This window comes from Phyllobates terribilis, unplaced genomic scaffold (genome assembly GCF_046119375.1).
Source record: "Phyllobates terribilis strain yellow unplaced genomic scaffold, ASM4611937v1 Scaffold_99__1_contigs__length_5935540, whole genome shotgun sequence".
NCBI classification, from domain to species: domain Eukaryota; kingdom Metazoa; phylum Chordata; class Amphibia; order Anura; family Dendrobatidae; genus Phyllobates; species Phyllobates terribilis.
The window spans coordinates 285,473-305,738 of record NW_027362859.1 but is presented as its reverse complement, the minus strand read 5'-3'; the positions used below and the strand labels follow the sequence as shown (position 1 = coordinate 305,738).

General features: G+C 43.7%; 1 pseudogene; it reads left to right on the top strand.

Moving 5' to 3' along the window:
• Positions 1-3,157: 3,157 nt before the first annotated feature.
• The window catches only part of LOC141198690 (uncharacterized), a 98,583-nt pseudogene continuing 81,474 nt past the window's right edge, over positions 3,158-20,266 (top strand).

Below are 20,266 nucleotides of genomic sequence, written 5' to 3'. Positions count from 1 at the left end.
GAGCTTCAGGTGTGCCGGCGCCATAAGATCGGTGAAGCGCGGCAAGCTGCCTTTAGTGTGAGTAGCCTAGAGAGGGCCCAAGTAGGCCGAAGGCGAGTAGACAGAGTTAGTTCATAGGGGGCAGAGGAGCTTAACTAGCTCACCCCGAAGAAGCAGTTACCGGACACCGGGTCCGAAGCTTACCGGGATCTCCATGACCCAGTAAGATAAACCGGAATCCCTGGAGAACTACAAGTCCCAGGATCGCTAAAGTGCTGATACGTACCAGAGCCAGGAGACACATAGGCCCCGTAGGTCGGGAGCGTGCACTCCAAGAGAAGGCCCTACCACAAGGTCAGCCAGCGCAGGACAGAGACAAAGTTAGGCCTAGCTCCAGGCAGGTCAGAAACTTACTACGCAGAGTCAAGAAGCATGAGGCCCAAAACCTGCTCATTGGGGAAGATCCGGACATACACCCTTCACCCTACAGTGCTCCGGGGAGTGCCTGAATTTCCATCAGTAAAAGGTACTGAAGTGACTATTGCGTCCATCCCTGTTCTTGCTCTGACCCGGCTGAGTCTCTCCGTCCTGCATACCCCGTCCGTACCCTGCCCTGAGGCCTAGCTCCACCTATGGGGAGCCATACCATCTAGCTGCCTGATCACCGGCCTCAGTGGACTGCGCAGCGCTGGTGAATATCATCAGAAACCATAGGTGGCGTCACAAACTCTTTTATAAACTTAACAAATCACTAACCCTTTTTTAAAGGAGAGGCCCAGGGTACGGGCCCGGGAGCCGACCACCGCGACATCCCTAAAGGCCAGGCTAAAGGCCCGGGTACCTATTCATCCCCATCTCCCCCTGGGCTAGTCAAATGCGCTGCCTGAGATCTTCCCCACCCCTTCACTAAGAATCTTGACTTGAATTTCGTGTTGACATTCGTAGAGCCAGGGAGATAAGTAACTGACGCGCCCCTGGGCCTGTGTCGCGCTGCGTTGCGCACGCGGGAGCTTACCCGGAGCCGGATCTGTTGAGGGTTGTAGTCTCGTGGCGGTGACCCGGTCCGTGCCCAGGGAGTCAAACTGAGCGGCGATGTATCAGCGGTAGATGTTGGACGACTACGCCACCCATTGAGTACAGCTAAGGAGCTGCTGCTGCAGGGCAGACCGCTGAGGCCGGTGGTAGGATTGTGCAGCGTGATAGTATAACCCCCAACGGGAGGGGTATGGCCTCAGGGCAGCCGACGTGGATGATGGGGGTAGCAGGAACCACTCGGAGACGGTACGGTGTAGTTCAGGGTCTTTACTGGTGACAAAGATAGACCCTCCCGGAGTACTGGCTAGCGATTGGGGCCTGGTCAGTCCTTGAGCAGATGGGATCTCCCCTGGCCAGGCGGAGTTGTAGGCCTCCCAGACTAACTGTACTCTTCTGGCTACCTTGCTAGAGGCGGGTATAAGTAGCCCACGTCCCTGAGTGTACCGTGTGGTGCTCACCCGTATGGCCGGTGACTCGGGGCCTTCTAGTAGCTTCCGCTTCACGACGGCGGTGCTGGTCCCATGCGTGTGACCGTGCCTTCGGGTTTCTTGGCCAGAGGACCTGGAATCCCCTGCCTGACGGATTCTGCTGCTGGGTAGGAGTTAGTCCCCACAGCCTCGGACTCCGGGTCCGGTAAGAAATCTTCTCAGTCAGGGCGAGCTCTGCAGCTGCCAGCCCCTGACTCCTTGTAACACTGCTCCCACAGAGCTCCTGATGTTCTGTTCCTATATTTGCTTCTTTTCTCTGTCTCTACTTCTTCTCTACTCCCTAACCCTGACTCAGCCCTAGGTTTATATAGGGGAAGTTCTTCCCCTCCCAGGACTGGGCAGGAGGTGTGGCATGCATAGGATTCCTGACCAAGAGACCTCCCACCTGCTCTCAGACATAACATTGCTGTTACTGTGGAAACCAGATCCCTGGGGTGCCACATAACGGCAAAATCAAACCGGGCAAAAAATACAAGGCCCACCAAGCCTGTCTGGTGTTTAAGCACTTAGCACCGTCAACGTACAACAGGTTCTTATGATCGGTCAAGACAGTCACCTTATCTGCTGGACCTCAAATTGACATTTCTCCAGTTTAGCAAATAAATGGTTGTCACGTAGAGCCTGAAGAAACTCTCTGACATGCTTGTGATGCTCCTCCAGAGTATGTGAATAAATCAATATGTCATACAGGTAAATCACCACAAGTCTACCCACTAGTGAGCAAAAAATATTATGATATTTTAAAAGACTGAAGGTGCATTGCTTAACCCAAATGGCATCACCAAATTTTTAAAATGACACTGGGCCTAATGAATGCGGTCTTCCGTTCGTCACCCTGATGTATGAGTATAAAGTTATATGCCCCTCTCAAGTCAAGTTTGGAAAACCATTTAGCTCCAGATAATTGCTTAAACAGGTCCGGTATAAGGGGCAAAGGACAGGGATTGTGAACCGTGATTTTATTAATCTCTCTAAAATTCAAGCACGGATGCTACTCTCCATCCTTTTTTTAACAAGTAAAAACCCCCACTACAACTGGAGAGGTGGATGGCCGTATATGACCCTTAGGGCAGAGACACACTGCCGTATAACTCGTGCGAGGATCGCATCGCACTGAATTGACTGGCCCGCACCTCTCCTGACCTGAACATGACAGCATGATGGATTTCTTTGCAGCTGTCAAGCTCAGGTCAGGAGAGGTGTCGGCCAGTATGAGGTTCGAGGCGATCCTCGCAGGAGAAGTACGGCCATCTGTCTCTGCCCTCAGCCGGACTCTTCTGAATATAGTCTATCAAGGCCGCCCTCCCTGGAAAGGGTTAAACAAACTAGATTTCGGCCTTTTAGCTCCTGGTATGAGGTGGATAGCACAATCATATGCTGCCATATAGTAGACGTCCGGTAACTGGTGATAATCACCTCATGTGTCGTCTATTTGTCTCCAAGCAGGAAAATCCCACGTTACATTCACACATAAAACTGTAGAAAAGGCGGCGCGGGGTAATTGTGCCAGTAGTGAGGGGCAAATAATGCCGGAAATGTCACTGACTGCGGAGACGTCTCCATGTAGCGTCTTCACTCCGGATATCACTGTACAGGAGCCGCACTGTTCACACTGTGCATCCACTGAGGCCCCTGATCATGTGACCCCTGACTCCTCCCCTCCTGTGACCTCATCACAGGTCCTGTGTGCACAGAACAGCCATATATGTGGTGGCGGCTCTGCAGGTGGAGGTATGTGGAGACCCCCATTACTGGGTGCAGGGGGCATTAACCCCTTCAGCACGGAGACTCTTTTGGGGTCTCTGTGTGGTGTGAACAGTGAGGTAACAGTTGTGGACAGAATGCGGCTTAGCTGGTTCCCGTCCACATTAGATCCATTCAGACGACTGCAGGATGAAGGACAGAAGCCCAGAGAAGTCCTCACACAACGCCATTATTCCTCTCCTAGCTCCAGCACAGTAATGTAGATGCTAGTGATGACATTCGGGGGATTTGCAGGAATATGTGGCAGATACTTGCTGGATCTTCTGCTTTCTGGACCGGTTCCACTTGTAAGTCTTATTAACCCTTTCACCCCAGAGTCTGTTTCACCTTCCTTACAGGTCACTTTTTTCAATTCTGACCAGTGTGTGAAGAATTAAAGCAATGGCAAAGGGAAAAAATTAAAATGTTACTTTTTCCCACAAAAATCTTACTTTACCCCCAAATTTTGCATTTTCAAAAGGGTAACAGGAGAAAGTGCATCATACAATTTGTTGTGCAATTTTTCCTGAGTAAGCCGATATCCCATTTGTTGTAGGGAAACTTCTGTTTGGGTGTACGGCAGGGCTCGGAAGGGAAGGAGATCACTTGACTTTTTGTATGCAAAAATGTCTGGACTCGAGAGCGTACCCCATGTCGGGTTTCCAGATCCCCTGATGTGCCTATACAGTGGCAACCCCCCACAAGGGACACCATTTTTGAAGCTAGACCCCTCAAGGAATTTATCTAGTTTTGTGGTGAGCACCTGGAACACACAGGTGCTTCACATAATGTTATAAAAAGCCGAAGACGAACAACTCCCATACACAAACTATAATAATTATGTTATTGAACATATATTAAAAAGACAACAATTAAAAACAAAACCAGAATTAAAAAAGGGAAATCTACTGCAAATGAACAAGTAACAGGTAAAAAAGTTTTACTTGTAGTTTATGCCAGATGTGAAAATACATATATAGATCCATATGGAGAAATATCTAATAAACACTAACTATATGATTACTTCATACATATAAATATAAAGTGCATAGTGCATGTATGAGCACCACATATCTGTTAGTAGGGTCAGTTCATTTTTTAATGTCTCCCCCGAGTGGGACCATATGGAATCTTATGAAGACTCCAGAAATAAAGATATTTGGTCTCATTCAAAATCCATCACGGCTAGTTGCTAAGGTTATGCTACACAAATACAAAATTATTATTATTATTATTTATATAGCTCCATTGATTCCATGGTGCTGTACATAAGGAGGGGTTACATACAAAATACAGATATCACTTACAGTAAACAAACTAACAATGATAGACTGGTACGGAGGGAAGAGGACCCTGCCCTTGTGGGCTTACATTTTACTGGATGGTGGGGAAGGAGACAGTAGGTTGGGGGGATTGCAGTAGCTCCGGTGTTGTTGAGGTGGCAGCAAGCAAGGTCATGGCAGGCTGTAAGCTTGTTTAACCGGTTCCCGACCGCCCACTGTAGATAAACGTCGGCGCTTGCCGGGCTCTGTGCAGTGCCGACGTTTAAAAACGGTGGGTGGTCTCGCAGTGCTCAGGACCCCCAGGGTCCTGCAAGCACTGCGATTCCGGTGCAGAGCGTTAACTCTGACAGGGTACATCATCGGGACCTGATTAGATCAGGTCCCAGTGATGTTAACCCTTTGCTGTCTTCTATATGCTGTGATCTATAGTGATCACGGCATATAGGAGACAGCAGGAAGAGAGGGGGTCGTCTTACTTACCTCCGAAGACCTCCGTTTCGTTTGAGGACCTGGGGTTGCTATGGCAGCTGGAGGTCACATGACCGCCTCCAGCTCTGCCATATATGGTGTCCTTCCTGTCTGACTTCAGCCTGTATGTAGCTGAAGTCAGACAGGAGACTCTGACTGAAACAGTCAGTGAAGATCTCATATAATGTAATATATGTGTATTACATTACATGAGATCAGTGATCAGAAAAATAAAAATTAATGTCCCATACAGGGACTAAGTAAAAATGTAAAAAAAAGTAAAAAAAAAGTTTTTAAACTATTAAAAAAAAAAATCACAAAATAAATAAAAATAAATAAATAAAATATTAAACCAATAAATCCGTAAATTATTACAAAACCAAAAAAAGTACACATATTTGGTATCGCCGCGTCCGAAACAACCCGAGCTATAAAACTGTCTCACTAATTAACTCCTTCTGTGCACACCGTAATAAAAATAAATAAAAAACGAAGCAAAAAAATATGCTTTTTCATCATATCGCCAAACAAAAAGTGGAAAAAAATGCGATCAAAAAGCAGAATAGAAATAAAAATGGTACCACTGAAAACGTCATCTTGTTCCGCAAAAAAAAGCCGCCATACAGCTCCATCAGCCAAAAAATAAAAAAGTTATAGCGCTCAGAATAAAGCAATGCAAAAAAAATATTTTTTTTCTATAAAATTGTTTCATTGTGTAAAAGCGCCAAAACATGAAAAAAATACAGTAAGTGTAGTATCGCTGTAAACGTACTGACCCGAAGAATAACGCTGCCTGATCACTTTTACCACACGCAGAACGGCATAAAAAAAAACTCAAAAAACAATTCCTGAAGTGTTTGTTTTTGTTAACTTTACCTCCCAAAAAACGGAATAGAAAGCGATCAAAAAATGTCACGTGCCCAAAAATGGTTCCAATAAAAATTTCAACTCGTCCCGCAAAAAACAAGCCATCACATGACTCTATCGAAAAATTATAGCTCTCAAAATATGGTGATGCAAAAACTAGATTTTGCAAAAAAAGCGTATTTTAGTGTGTGACAGCTGTCAGTCATAAAAACCCGATATAAATCTGGTATCTCTGTAATCGCACCGACCCGAAGAATAAAGTAATCTAATCAGTTATATCACACTAGGAACGGCATAAAAAATAAATAAAACAAATATTATTCACCTGCTACTGATTTGTTTATTATGTCTCCCAAAGATCCCAGTAAGGCTCTGCTCACATTTATCCTGTGCTCTGCGCTGAGCACTTACACCAGAGTTTCCGTGTAAATCTCTGAAATACGTGATTCAGCCAGAACCCATGATGGAAGATTCCCTGTAATGAGGCAGATATAGGCCACTGTGGATGCCGTCTAGCCTGGGATCCCACGGTGTCATTTGTTTTAGGCGTGCATAAAAGTGCGGTTGGCCACAGTTTTGTGCACTTCTGAAAAAAAGGACACCGCTACACAGAGGCCAGACGGTGTCCAGAGTAACTCTGCTGCCTCATTACAGTGAATGGATCCTGCAGGGGTTTCATCTGAATTACATCACTTGGAAAATTAGATGGAAACCCCGATGTAAGTGCTCAGCCTAGAGCGCCGGATAAATGTTACGTAAAATGTTCCCAATAAAAGCTTCAACTCAGTCCTCAAAAAAAGCTAGTCCCCACTCAGGTCCATCATCTGTTAAAAATATAAGGGACTTCCAAGTTACTGGTAGCAGAAAGGCTCTGGAAAAGCAAAATGGTCCTTGCCCCCCAAAAGAAATTCAGAAAATTTTGTGCTCCCAAATCCAAATGCCTTTTCTACAATAATTTGTTCTCCAATTGTCAAATAGCGCTCCTTCCCCCTCAAATCTCACCGTATGGCTAAGTGGTACGATACAGCCACATATGGGGTATTGACACTTTTAGAAGAAATTGTGTGACACATTTTGGCACCATTTTTACCCATTACCCTGTGTGAAAATGTAAAATCTGAGGGTAAAACATTTTTTTGTGGTAAAAATATAATTATGCTTTTTTCACTGCCCAATGGTATAAATTTAAAAATTAAAAAATGCTCACTACTTCCCTAGATGAATTCCTTGAGAGGTGTAGTTTACAAAATGGGGTCACTTGTGGGGGTTTCTGCTGTTTTGGCATGTCAGCGACTCTTCAAATGTGACATGGTGTCTGCTGCCTATCCCAGCCAACATAGCGCTTCTTTCTCTTCCGAACCCTGCCGTACACCAAAGCAGTGGTTTTCCCCCACATATGGGGTATCGGCGTACTCAGGAGAAATTGTACAACAAATTTCATGGTGCAATTTATCCTGTTACCCTTATGATAATGCAAAATTAGGGAATGAAAAACATTTTTTATGGGAAAAATGTGAAAATTTTATTTTTACGGCTCAATATTATAAACTTCTGTGAAGCAGCTGGGGGTGCAAGGTGCTCACCACACATCTAGATAAGTTCCCTAAGGGGTATAGTTTCCAAAATGGTGGCACTTGTGGGGGGTTTCCACAGTTTAGGCACATTAGGGGCTCCCCAAATGTGACACGGCGTCCGCTAATTATTCAAACAAATTTTACATTCAAAAAGTCAAATGGCGCTCCTTCCCTTTCAAACCCTGCCATGTGCCCAAACAGTAATTTGCCTCCACATATGGGGTATCAGCGTGTTCAGGAGAAATTGCATAACAAATTTCATGGTGCAATTTATCCTATTACCCTTATGATAATGCAAAATTAAGGGATGAAAAACGGTTTTGTGGGAAAAATGTGAAAATTTTATTTTTACAGCTCAATATTATAAACTTCTGTGAAGCACCTTGGGGTTCAAGGTGCTCACCACACATCTAGATAAGTTCCCTAAGGGGTCTAGTTTCCAAAATGGTGGCACTTGTGGGGGGTTTCCACTGTTTAGGCACATCAGGAGCTCTCCAAACGCAACATGGCGTCCGCTAATTATTCAGACAAATTTTACATTCAAAAAGTCTAATGGCGCTCCTTCCCTTCCGAACCCTGCCGTGCACCCAAACAGTGGTTTTCCCTCACATATGGGGTATCAGCACGCTCAAGAGAAATTGCACAAAAAAATTTGGGGTCCATTTTTTCATGTTACCCCTGTAAAAATAAAAAAATTGGGTCTAAAGTAACATTTTTGTGAAAAAAGTTAAATGTTAATTTTTTTCTTCCACATTCCAAAAATTCCTGTGAATCACCTGAAGGGTTAATAAAGTTCTTGAATGTGGTTTTGAGCACCTTGAGGGGTGCAGTTTTTAGAATGGTGTCACTTTTGGGTATTTTCTGTCATAAAGACCCCTCAAAGTGACTTCAAATGTGATGTGGTCCCTAAAAAAATGGTTTTGTAAATTTTGTTGGAAAAATGAGAAATCGCTGGTCAACTTTTAACCCTTATAGCTCCCTAACAAAAAAAAATTTGGGTTCCAAAATTGTGCTGATGTAAAGTAGACATGTGGGAAATGTTATTTATTAACTATTTTGTGTGACATATCTCTCTGATTTAAGGGCATGAAAATTCAAAGTTTGAAAATTGCAAAATTTTCAAAATTTTCGCCAAATTTCCGATTTTTTCACAAATAAACACAAGTGATATCGAAGAAATTTTACCACTATCATGAAGTACAATATGTCACGAAAAAACAATCTCAGAATCAGGGGAATACGTTGAAGCGTTCCAGGGTAATTACTTCATAAACTGGCAGTGGTCAGAATTGAAAAAATTGGCCCGGTCACGAAGGCAAAAACAGGCTCTGGCGCGAAGTGGTTAAAGAGATGTATTTTCAGGTTCCATCTGAAGGATAAAAGTGTGGTGGATAATCGGACGTGTTGAGGCACAGAATTTCATAGGATGAGGGATATTCGGACGAAATCTTGGAGGCGATTAACCTCCACCTCTAGAGCCGCCACCACATATATGGTTGGTAGAGACTAAATCCAAGTCGACAAAATACAACTAGTGCTGTGATAGGGTAACAAGAGGTACACAATGTATTCACATATATATTATAACTCCTACAGAGCCATCTATAATTGTTTAGCACAGGCTTTTGCAGAGTCTTTGTACTACCAGTAACGTGGAAGCCCCATATATTTCCATTGACAGAAGACGCACCTGAGCGGGGACTTGCATTTTTTGTAGATTGAATTGAAGCATTTTTTGAAAACATTTTACATAACATTTTCGATCACATTTATCCTGCGCTCTACGCTGAGCACTTACATTGGGGTTTCCATCTACAGTGGGGGAAATAATTATTTGATCCCTTGCTGTTTTTGCAAGTTTGCCCACTGACAGAGACATGAACAGTCTATAATTTTAAGGGTAGGTTAATTTTAACATTAAGAAATGGAATATACAAAAAAATCAAGAAAATCACATTGTATAAATTAGATATTTTTTTGCATTTGGCAGTGAGAAATAAGTATTTGATCCCTCTGGCAAACAACACTTAATACTTGGTGAAAAACCCTTGTTGGCAAGCACAGCAGTCAGACGTTGTTTGTAGTTGATGATGAGGTTTGCGCACATGTCAGGAGGAATTTTGGTCCACTCCTCTTTGCAGGTCATCTCTAAATCATTAAGATTTTGAGGCTGTTGCTTGGCAACTCAGAGCTTCAACTCCCTCCATAAGTTTTCTATGGGACATGAACCCATCTATCTTCCTTTCAGTAAGGTGAAGTCATCTTGTCCCCTTTGCAGAAAAGCACCCTCAAACTATAATGTTTCCCCCACCATGCTTCACGGTTGGGACGATGTTCTTAGGGTTTTACTCATTCTTCTTCTTCCTCCAAACATGGCGAGTTGAGTTAATGCCAAAGAGCTCAATTTTTGTCTCATCTGACCATAGCACCTTATCCCAATAACTCACAGAATCATCCAGGTGTTCATTGACAAAATTCAGACAAGCCTGCACATGTGCCTTGCTGAGCAGGGGGACCTTGAGGGCACTGCAGGATTTTAAACCTTTAAGGTGTAATCTGTTACAAATGGTTTTCTTGGTGACTGTAGTCCCAGGTGCCTTGAGATCATTAACAAGTTCCAGCTCGTGTAGTGTATAGCCTGATCTCTCACCTTCCTCATGATCAAAGATACCCCACGAGGTGAGATTTTGCATGGTGCCCCAGATCGATGTCGATTGACAGTCATTTTGTATTTCTTACATTGTCTTACTATTGCACCAACAGTTGTCTCGTTCTCACCCAGCGTCTTACTTATGGTTTTGTAGCCCATTCCAGCTTTGTGCAGGTCTATAATCTTGTCCCTGACATCCTCAGAAAGCTCTTTGGTCTTGCCCATTTTGTAGAGGTTAGAGTCTGACTGATTAATTAAGTCTGTGGATAGTAGTCTTTTTCAGGTGACTATATAAGACAGCTGTCTTTAATGCAGGTAATGAGTTGATTAGGAGCGTCTAACTGGTCTGTAGGAATCAGAACTCATAATGGTTTGTAGGAGATCAAATACTTATTTCTCACTGCAAAATGCAAATAAATTTATCTAATTTATACAATGTGATTTTCTTGGATTTTTTATGGATACTCTATCTCTCAATGTTAAAATTAACCTACCCTTAAAATTATAGACTGTTCATGTCTTTGTCAGTGGGCAAGCTTACAAAAACAGCAAGGGATCAAATAATTATTTCCCCCCACTGTAAATCTCTGAGTGACATGATTCAGATAAAACCCATTCACTATAATGAGGCAGCAGAGTTACTGTGGACTCCATCTCGTCTGTGTTTAGCGTTGTCTTTTTTTCAGAAGTACACAAAACTTTGGTCTATTGCGCTTTTATGCACGCTTAAAAATATGGACACTGCCAAATCATAGGACAGAATTGAGTCCACAGTGTCTTAATCTGCCCTATTATAGGGAATCTTCCACCGGGGGTTCCATCTGAATCACATATTTCAGAGATCTACACGGAAACCCTGATGTAAGCGCTCAGCGTAGAGCGCAGGATAAATGTGCGCCAAGCCTTATTGCGATCTTTGGGAGGAAGAATGAACAAATCAACAGCAGGTGAAGAATAGTTTTTATTTATTTTTTATGCCATTCCTCATGTGGTATAAATGATTAGACGACTTTATTCTATGGGTCGGTGCGATTACAGCGATACCAGATTTATATTGTTTTTTATGTTTGGCTGCTGTCACACACTAAAAGATCCTTTTTTTTTTTAGAGCTATAATTTTTCATTATCTCTGCCTACAGAGTCATTTAAGGGCTTGCTTTTTGCGGGACGAGTTGATGTTTTTATTGGTACCATTTTCGGGCACATAACATTTTTTGATCGCTTTCTATTCCGATTTTTGGGAGGCAGAATGAACAAAAACAAGCAATTGTTTGGATTTTTTTATCTTGTTCCGCGTGTGCTAAAAGGCAGCTTTATTCTTCTGTTCAGTATGATTACAGCGATACTACAATTATATCATTTTTATGTTTTGGCGCTTTTACACAATAATAACAATTTTATAGAAAATTAATCATTTTTGCATCGCTATATTTTGACAGCTATATTTTTTTTCTTCTCTGCTGACGGAGCTGTATTACAGCTTGCTTTTTGCGTGACAAGATGATGTTTTTTGTGATACAATTTTAATTTAAATTTAACTTTTTGATGGTGTTTTATTTCACTTTTTTGGCGGCTTCATGAAAAACCATAGTTTTTTGCCACCTTTTTTATTTTTTACACTGTTCACTGAAGGGGTTAACTAGTGTGACAGTTTTATAGATCAGATCGTTCTGGACGCGGTATTTGAGTACCAGGGGGTGACAGTACGAGAGACATAACCAGTCCGTGATGAAAGCACTGGAATTCTGCCTGATCAAAAATTTATTTTTATTCAATAAGGAGTACTTCCACCAGCTCAGTGGCACCGCGATAGGCAGTCCGTGTGCACCATCGTATGCCAACCTGCTCCTGGGCTAGTGGGAGGAAACTATTGTTTTTGGTGACACTTCGCAGTGCCCTGAGGAGAGTATTATCATGTGGCTCCGCTACATTGATGATATCTTTGTCATCTGGAAGGGCACTGAGGAGACGTTCAAGGATTTTGTCAAGAAACTCAATGTCAACAATATTGGGTTACATTTTATGTATGAGTTGAATTCATCTAGCCTGGCCTTTTTGGACATTAAAATTGAGATCAATTCCAAGGGTGAAATTATCACTAAGACCCTTAGGAAAGAAGCGGCCACAAATTCCCTCCTGAAGTGGGAGAGCAACCATCCGGCGCCCCTCAGGAGGGAAATCCCCAAGAGACAATATTTAAGAATGCACCAGAATTGCTCTACCTTGCGGTCCTTCAAGAAGCAGGCAGATGACCTCAAGATAAGGTTTAAAGACAGAGGTTACCCCGAAATAGCCTTGAGGGAGGCATACAACGAGGCCTTAAAAAACCCGATCAAAGTGAAACTACACGATTCGTCATGAGATATTGCAATAGAGAGGAGGAGATTAGATCAATCCTCCAAAGGAGCATTAAAGATGGACACAGACATGGATAATGAGATCACACCTTACCCACAAATCACATACCGAAAAGGTAAATCTTTGAGGGATAGACTAGTGCGTAGCCAGTATCAGCTGAGAACCACCCCAACTTGGTTGGACAGAGGAATCAAAGGGTGTTTCACATGTGGGGTAAGATGTAAGATGTGTGAATCGATCCAGTCAGGCAGAGTTCAGAAGCAATGTTACTGGTATCAGGTACTCCATTCGGCACTTCATAAATTGTCGCACTAAAGGCATCATCTATAACGGCACATGTGAGTGTGTGGTGGCGTATGTTGAAAAACAAGAAGAGAATTTCGTAGGAAGGTGGGGAAACATATACGAGATATATGGAATAAAAGAGACACACTGGTCGCTAATCACATCAACCTACTGCATCACGGGGATGTAAGGAAGATCCTATTTATGGGGGTCAAGAAAATTACATCTCCCGTGAAAGGAGGTAACTGGGATAGGTCGATTTTACAGAGGTAGACCCGTTGGATTTTCAACCTCAGAACGGTACACCCGAATGGCCTGAATAAGCATATGTCCTTAACTCCTTTCTTTGAAATAGAGGTGTCATAGGGACATATAGTCAGGGACCGCCGCCGATGAGTGGGGGCGCCATTGCGCAGGACAGGGTGCCAACCTCCACGTTAGGTAGGTGTGCTGATAGAGAGGGAAACGCTAGGGCATTTATAGATCTTTTCCACCTATTCTTTGGCTGTTTGGTTTGGTAGGGCAGTTCTGTATTGACTAGACACACCTGCCCACACTGTAACAAAACCCTCACTGGCGACAACAGTCGCTGATGGATAGCACTCTCTTTGATGTCTCCAACATCGTTGACAGCCATCATTTCTGCTCAGCATGAATCGATTTTAACCAATGAACAGCACTGAAGTCCACTGTTCCCTCGTCCAGCGTAGATGCTACCTGGTCCATGCAAGTCGATGACGCCTGTGCCTGGTGGTGTGGTCAGGTACCCTAGCAGACCACACTGATGTAAACTGTTTCGAATGGTCTGACATGACACTTGGGTGCCTCTCACCTCCCTTAAATGTGCCTGCAGTTGTGTGGCGTTCATCATCCAGTTCCGAAAGGCATTGTTCACAATGAAGCAGTCATCAGTGTGGAGTGTGGCCAAAGAATGTCCACTTCTCTGCCTTTCTGTGACTTTTCCACTCTCTCTGTATCTCTATTGCAACCTGCTGATGATGACACTCTGTGACACTCAAAGCTCAGTGACCACTTTCATCTAAAAACATCCTGCTTCAATTCTAACGCCTAAATTTTTTGGGCGATTCATGGATCAAACACTTGTTGTGAATTTTGCCATTAAGCTCCTTGTTAGAGAACAGCAAGTTGTGCAAAAAGTTCTGTAGGGTTTCTACTCACTCAGCTGCGGTTGAGGAAGGCACCAGTTTCATTAAAATGTCCAGGCTAGTTTATTAGAACTTCATAAACCACTCAGCATAAGCTAACAAAAAGACGCCCTTTTCCGACACAGTGAAAAACAGAAAGTAAATAGTTCAGACAGTGCTGTGGGTTCGCCTACTCGGGTCAGTGTCCTTTAGCAAACAGCCTGGAGGTCTCCACAGTTCCAGTCACAGATACTGAATGAGACACTTGGTCTTCATTTTATCTGCCACACCCCCAGCTGGGACTATGTGAGCCCCACTCTTTGACTGCTCGTAAACTCGGCCCTGATATGCCCTATTAACCCTCAGCACTATCTGTCCTTGAGTCTGCTTTCCAAGGCTTACATCACCAAAGCTACCAACCTCGATGATATATATCTCCCCTCAAGCACCTGTGTTACATGCACGCCGCCTAAGCTCAGATAGGGGCGAGACCGATTAAATGAATTCGTTGGAATTCTGGGGGAACAGTTATTCCGGGCGACCATAGGCTGCAGCTTCTCTGAGGCACAGGACAGATTAAATTGCTGACCAGACACATTTGAAAGAGTCCTCATAAACGGTAGAACAGTAACATTTAATGAGGCATGGCCAATGCAATGTACATGTCTCTTTGAGCAACAGGCTCCAGTAATAACAGTACAATCTTCTTTGCAGCACAGCAGTACACAGTCTATTATCCTGTAGCACAGTACAGCACAGTTTAAATGCATACACAACCACAGGCTTTTCCTTCACAAGGACTCAATTGTACACAGCATTCTTTATCCTGCATGGAGCGGGGGGGGGGGGGGTTTGATGAGGGAGACGATCCCTATGACAGGATTCCTTCCAGTCCTTATCTTCCTGGTCGACAATACTCCACACTGTTAGCTCAGGGAGTCTATCTGACCTGTGTTTAGCTTCCCTCCTGACCTGAATTCTGTTTTCTTGCCTTCTGTGAGATACAGATACAGATACAGATCATAAGCCACCTTTCTCTTTGGCTCTGGACAGACAGTAAACAACTTCCCCACAATCCCCCTGGGGCTCTGCTAAAACACTCCCCTTCTCCTGTGACTGTGTTAACCCCTCTAGTTGCTGGATGCTTCTGGAGCACAACACTTCCTGTCTCCTGTGATTCTGTTACTTCTAATAGTTGCTGAATGCTTTTAAAGCAACAGCACTACTTCTGCACGTCACACCTGTCCGGCGGCCATCTTACAGTACTGAAACATTGAACAGTTGGACATGTGTATCAAAACATTAAGAGATGGTCACATTAAAGAGGTTATCCACTGCAATGTGTAGTTGTCAGATGGATTTAAACCTAGGAAATAAGGCTTTCTTCAAATACCTTGTGTTTCCAAATGTGCCTGTGAGCGGCGCTATCGTTGTCCTCTTAGCACCATCATGTGACCCCCGGCTGCAGTTGCCTCTGATGTCTGGTGACTTCACGTCAAGTTCCGGAATTGATTGACTGGGCTGTGGGCAGCGTTTCACCACATGTCACAGCCCAGCATCGTGTGCGCTCTCTCTTCACTGCTTTCATTAACAGAGTGCCGCAAGCCCACGAGATGCTGGGCTATGAAGTGATGAAACTTCGCCCACAGCCCAGTCAATCATTGAGACTGGGACATCGGTGATGTCGGGTCAACTTCCAGTTCTGGGAGTTTCCATTTTTGCCCAATCTCTTTCTTATGGTGGAGTCATGAACATTGACCTTAACTGAGGCAAGTGAGGTCTGTAGTTTTTTGGATGTTGTTGTGGGGTCTTTTGTGAGCTCTTGGATGAGTCGTCGCTGCACTCTTGGGGTAATTTTGATCGGCAGGCCACTACTGGGAACATTCACCACTGTTCCATGTTTTTTGCTATTTGTGAATAATGGCTCTCACTGTGGTTCGCTGGCGTGTCAAAGCTTTAGAAATGGCTTTATAACCTTTTCCAGACTGACAGATCCCAATTACTTTGTTTCTCATTTGTTCCTGAATTTCTTTGGATCGCAGCATGATGGCTAGCTTTTGAGGATCTTTTAGTCTACTTTACTTTTTTAGGCAGGTTCTATTTAAGTGATTCCTTGATTGAGAACAAGTGTGGCAGTAATCAGGCCTCTATATGGCTAGCGAAATTGAACTCCGCTTCCCAAAGATTAATGGGGAGTTGGGGGGGCAATCACTTTTTCACACAGGGCTCTGTAGGTTTGGATTTCTTTTTCCCTTAATAATAAAGACCTTCATTTAAAAACTGCATTTTGTGTTTACTTGTGTTATCTTTGTCTAATATTTAAATTTCTTTTGTGATCTGAAACATTTAAGTGTGAAAGAATAAGAAATCAGGAAAGGGGCGAACACTTTTTCACACCACTGTTGGTTTTATTAGTAGATGTAAAGGAATCTAAATACTGTACAATAATCTCTTCATGTGTTCCCCTTATTATTCCCAGTAACTGTATTACACAGGATTTTTATGATGTTACATCGGCTCATCATCTTCTCATTCTGGTCTCTACAATATCGGATCCTCTTAGTGAATATCTTCTATATAAGAGAATTTTCCTGAATTACGCATCAAAGATGGATATGGACAGAGACAAGATGGCTGAGAAAATATTACACCTCACCCTAGAGATCCTCTTCCGGCTTACTGGAGAGGTGAGAGATTCTGATGACGTCACATTACATCATTCTTATCTATGGGAATAACAGATGGACAGAACTGGAGAGGTGAGGACTCTGGAAATGTCTGTAGTGAGATTTATTAATGTGTCTCTCTATAACCAGAATTACACAGTAGTGAAGAAGACCTCCAGAGAGCGCTGTCAGGACCCTGTGTCTGAGGGATGGGGAAGATCCCTGAGCCCAATCACAGAGCCTCCACCTCACCCCCTGATACATGAGGACATCAATGACCAGAAGATCCTAGAACTCACCTACAAGATGATTGAGCTGCTGACTGGAGAGGTGACACTGCTGGGAATGCTGGGACATTATACAGTAACGCTATGAAGGGATCGGGGGGATGACGGTATCATTGTATGTCTATACAAAAAACTATCGCACCTCCTGATTGTTATAGGTGCTACGGGTAAGGTACCAAACCAGAATGAAGTCTATCAAAAAACCCGGCACTCAGAGAGATAAGTAAGATAATGTATTTTTAATCAAGTGAGTACAAAATAAATATCAGACGTTTCGGTCCCTTAGGACCTTCATCAGTGTACTACAAAGTAAAATGACAAACAAAAACAAAATTAGATACAAAAAGTGGTCAAATTTCAGTAGTATATATATAAAGACAAAGTTTACATGGATACGTTTGTTTCATCCGAAATATAAATCTACCTTCTTGAGATACGACATGGAGGGAGGGAGAGATTTGGGAGGGAGTTTGGTTGGATGTCCCGTGAGAGATAAAAGAGGAAAAAGTAACATACCGGAGTAGAGGTCATGCGAGTGGACGATTTCCACTAAGGAGCTGTAAGGGAGAGGTGACTGGATTAATAGTGACCCATGTGAAGTTGAAGTAAGACATATATAAACTAGAGCAAACCTGAAATGGAAGCTGTAACAGTAAAGCTGTAATGTCCAAGAGGTATGGAGAGTCTTGTAAAGGAGACTAAAGAAGAAGAAAGGACACAATGATGAAGGAGGTATGTATATAGCTTCCCCCAAGAAAGAAGTATATGGTGGGAAGCAAGTACCTGTGGCTCTCAGTCATGTGGAGTGTCCTCAGGAGACGCGGAATCCACCGCTAGTCAGGGGGGGAGGAGATCTCCAAGGTATACCCCTTGTATTTATATAGGAGAGGGAGAAGTGGTGAGAATCGCCGCAGGCGTGTGCGTACGAGAGGAGACCCGAAACCGGAAGTGACGCGACGTGTGCGTCATGGGGTCCGTGGTCAGGTGCTGACCACGGACCCCATGACGCACACGTCGCGTCACTTCCGGTTTCGGGTCTCCTCTCGTACGCACACGCCTGCGGCGATTCTCACCACTTCTCCCTCTCCTATATAAATACAAGGGGTATACCTTGGAGATCTCCTCCCCCCCTGACTAGCGGTGGATTCCGCGTCTCCTGAGGACACTCCACATGACTGAGAGCCACAGGTACTTGCTTCCCACCATATACTTCTTTCTTGGGGGAAGCTATATACATACCTCCTTCATCATCAAGTGGTGAGAATCGCCGCAGGCGTGTGCGTACGAGAGGAGACCCGAAACCGGAAGTGACGCGACGTGTGCGTCATGGGGTCCGTGGTCAGGTGCTGACCACGGACCCCATGACGCACACGTCGCGTCACTTCCGGTTTCGGGTCTCCTCTCGTACGCACACGCCTGCGGCGATTCTCACCACTTCTCCCTCTCCTATATAAATACAAGGGGTATACCTTGGAGATCTCCTCCCCCCCTGACTAGCGGTGGATTCCGCGTCTCCTGAGGACACTCCACATGACTGAGAGCCACAGGTACTTGCTTCCCACCATATACTTCTTTCTTGGGGGAAGCTATATACATACCTCCTTCATCATTGTGTCCTTTCTTCTTCTTTAGTCTCCTTTACAAGACTCTCCATACCTCTTGGACATTACAGCTTTACTGTTACAGCTTCCATTTCAGGTTTGCTCTAGTTTATATACGTCTTACTTCAACTTCACATGGGTCACTATTAATCCAGTCACCTCTCCCTTACAGCTCCTTAGTGGAAATCGTCCACTCGCATGACCTCTACTCCGGTATGTTACTTTTTCCTCTTTTATCTCTCACGGGACATCCAACCAAACTCCCTCCCAAATCTCTCCCTCCCTCCATGTCGTATCTCAAGAAGGTAGATTTATATTTCGGATGAAACAAACGTATCCATGTAAACTTTGTCTTTATATATATACTACTGAAATTTGACCACTTTTTGTATCTAATTTTGTTTTTGTTTGTCATTTTACTTTGTAGTACACTGATGAAGGTCCTAAGGGACCGAAACGTCTGATATTTATTTTGTACTCACTTGATTAAAAATACATTATCTTACTTATCTCTCTGAGTGCCGGGTTTTTTGATAGGTATCATTGTATGTGTCAGGTTCCTATAAGGTGTCAGGATGTCGCTGTCTATTTCTCCATGGAGGAGTGGGAGTATTTAGAAGGACACAAAGATCTGTACAAGGACGTCATGATGGAGGTTCCCCAGCCCCTCACATCACCAGGTAATAGACAGGACTAAATACACACAGCCTATAATTATCTGTATGTAAAGAATGAATTCAGTCCCTGTATGTGTTTCCTCCAGATCTATCCAGTAAGAGGACAACACCAGAGAGTTGTCCCCATCCTCTTCTTCCACGGGACTGTAAACAAGAAGATCCCAATTTTCCTCAGGATCATCAGGTAGATGGAGAGAAGGTGTCATGTGATCTCCCCTATGATGTGTAGACGGTTGTGAAGGTCTTGTGCTCAGTCTTGTTTTATCCACCAGTATTATATGTTTTATACTTGTGTAATGAGAACGGTGGAGATGGCAGGATTAGAGCTGATCATAGATGTGACTTCTCCATCTGTCTGTGACTTTTATAATATTTGTTTCAGGGTGAAGATCTGACCCATATTGATACTACAGAGACATATGTGAGGGGTGATGAGCGGTGTAAAGAGGAGATTCCTACATATGACTACCCAGGTGAGTAGTAACCACTAAATGCAGAGAAGTCACAGATTCTTCTCAGTCACCGTCTGTGGCTGCTTTATCAGTGGTGTAGTCCGGCCGTATCACAATCGTGTGATCACCATTTTGCCTCTAGACCACAACATTCTCTTCCACCCAAAACTGTTTGAATGGCTTTGAACATTGAAAGACCTTTTCCATAGAACTTACAACCTGGAGGATCCACCTACCCCCTGGGATTAGGAGATGCTGACCGTTACCTGCCCAGATCTGTAAACTACAAAGTAAAATGACAGCGTATGTAGAATGTGCTGACAAGTGAGAAAATCACTTGAAGAAAAATATTATGATGGGCCTGTAAGAGAAAGCGGAGGGTAATGATGCTGTTGGCTTCCTAGATCCCTGATATCTTATTGGATGAATCTACCTTCTCTCCCTTCTGTGCTGCTGAATGTGCTCATATGGTCCCTACAAGACCAGGTCCAGTCTCCCTGACCTAACTTAACTTTTATGATTGAAAATATTAAATGTGCAGTGAGGGCCAAGTGTGAATTTCTGTACAATAACAGCTGATTTACCCTTAATCCTGACTTTTCAATTTCTTTTAAAACCGACTAACTTCAAACCAGATTGTGATAAACTATACAGAAAACATTACACCTGTGCCATGATATATCTCTAAGCTGTGCGTGGCTGATGGCT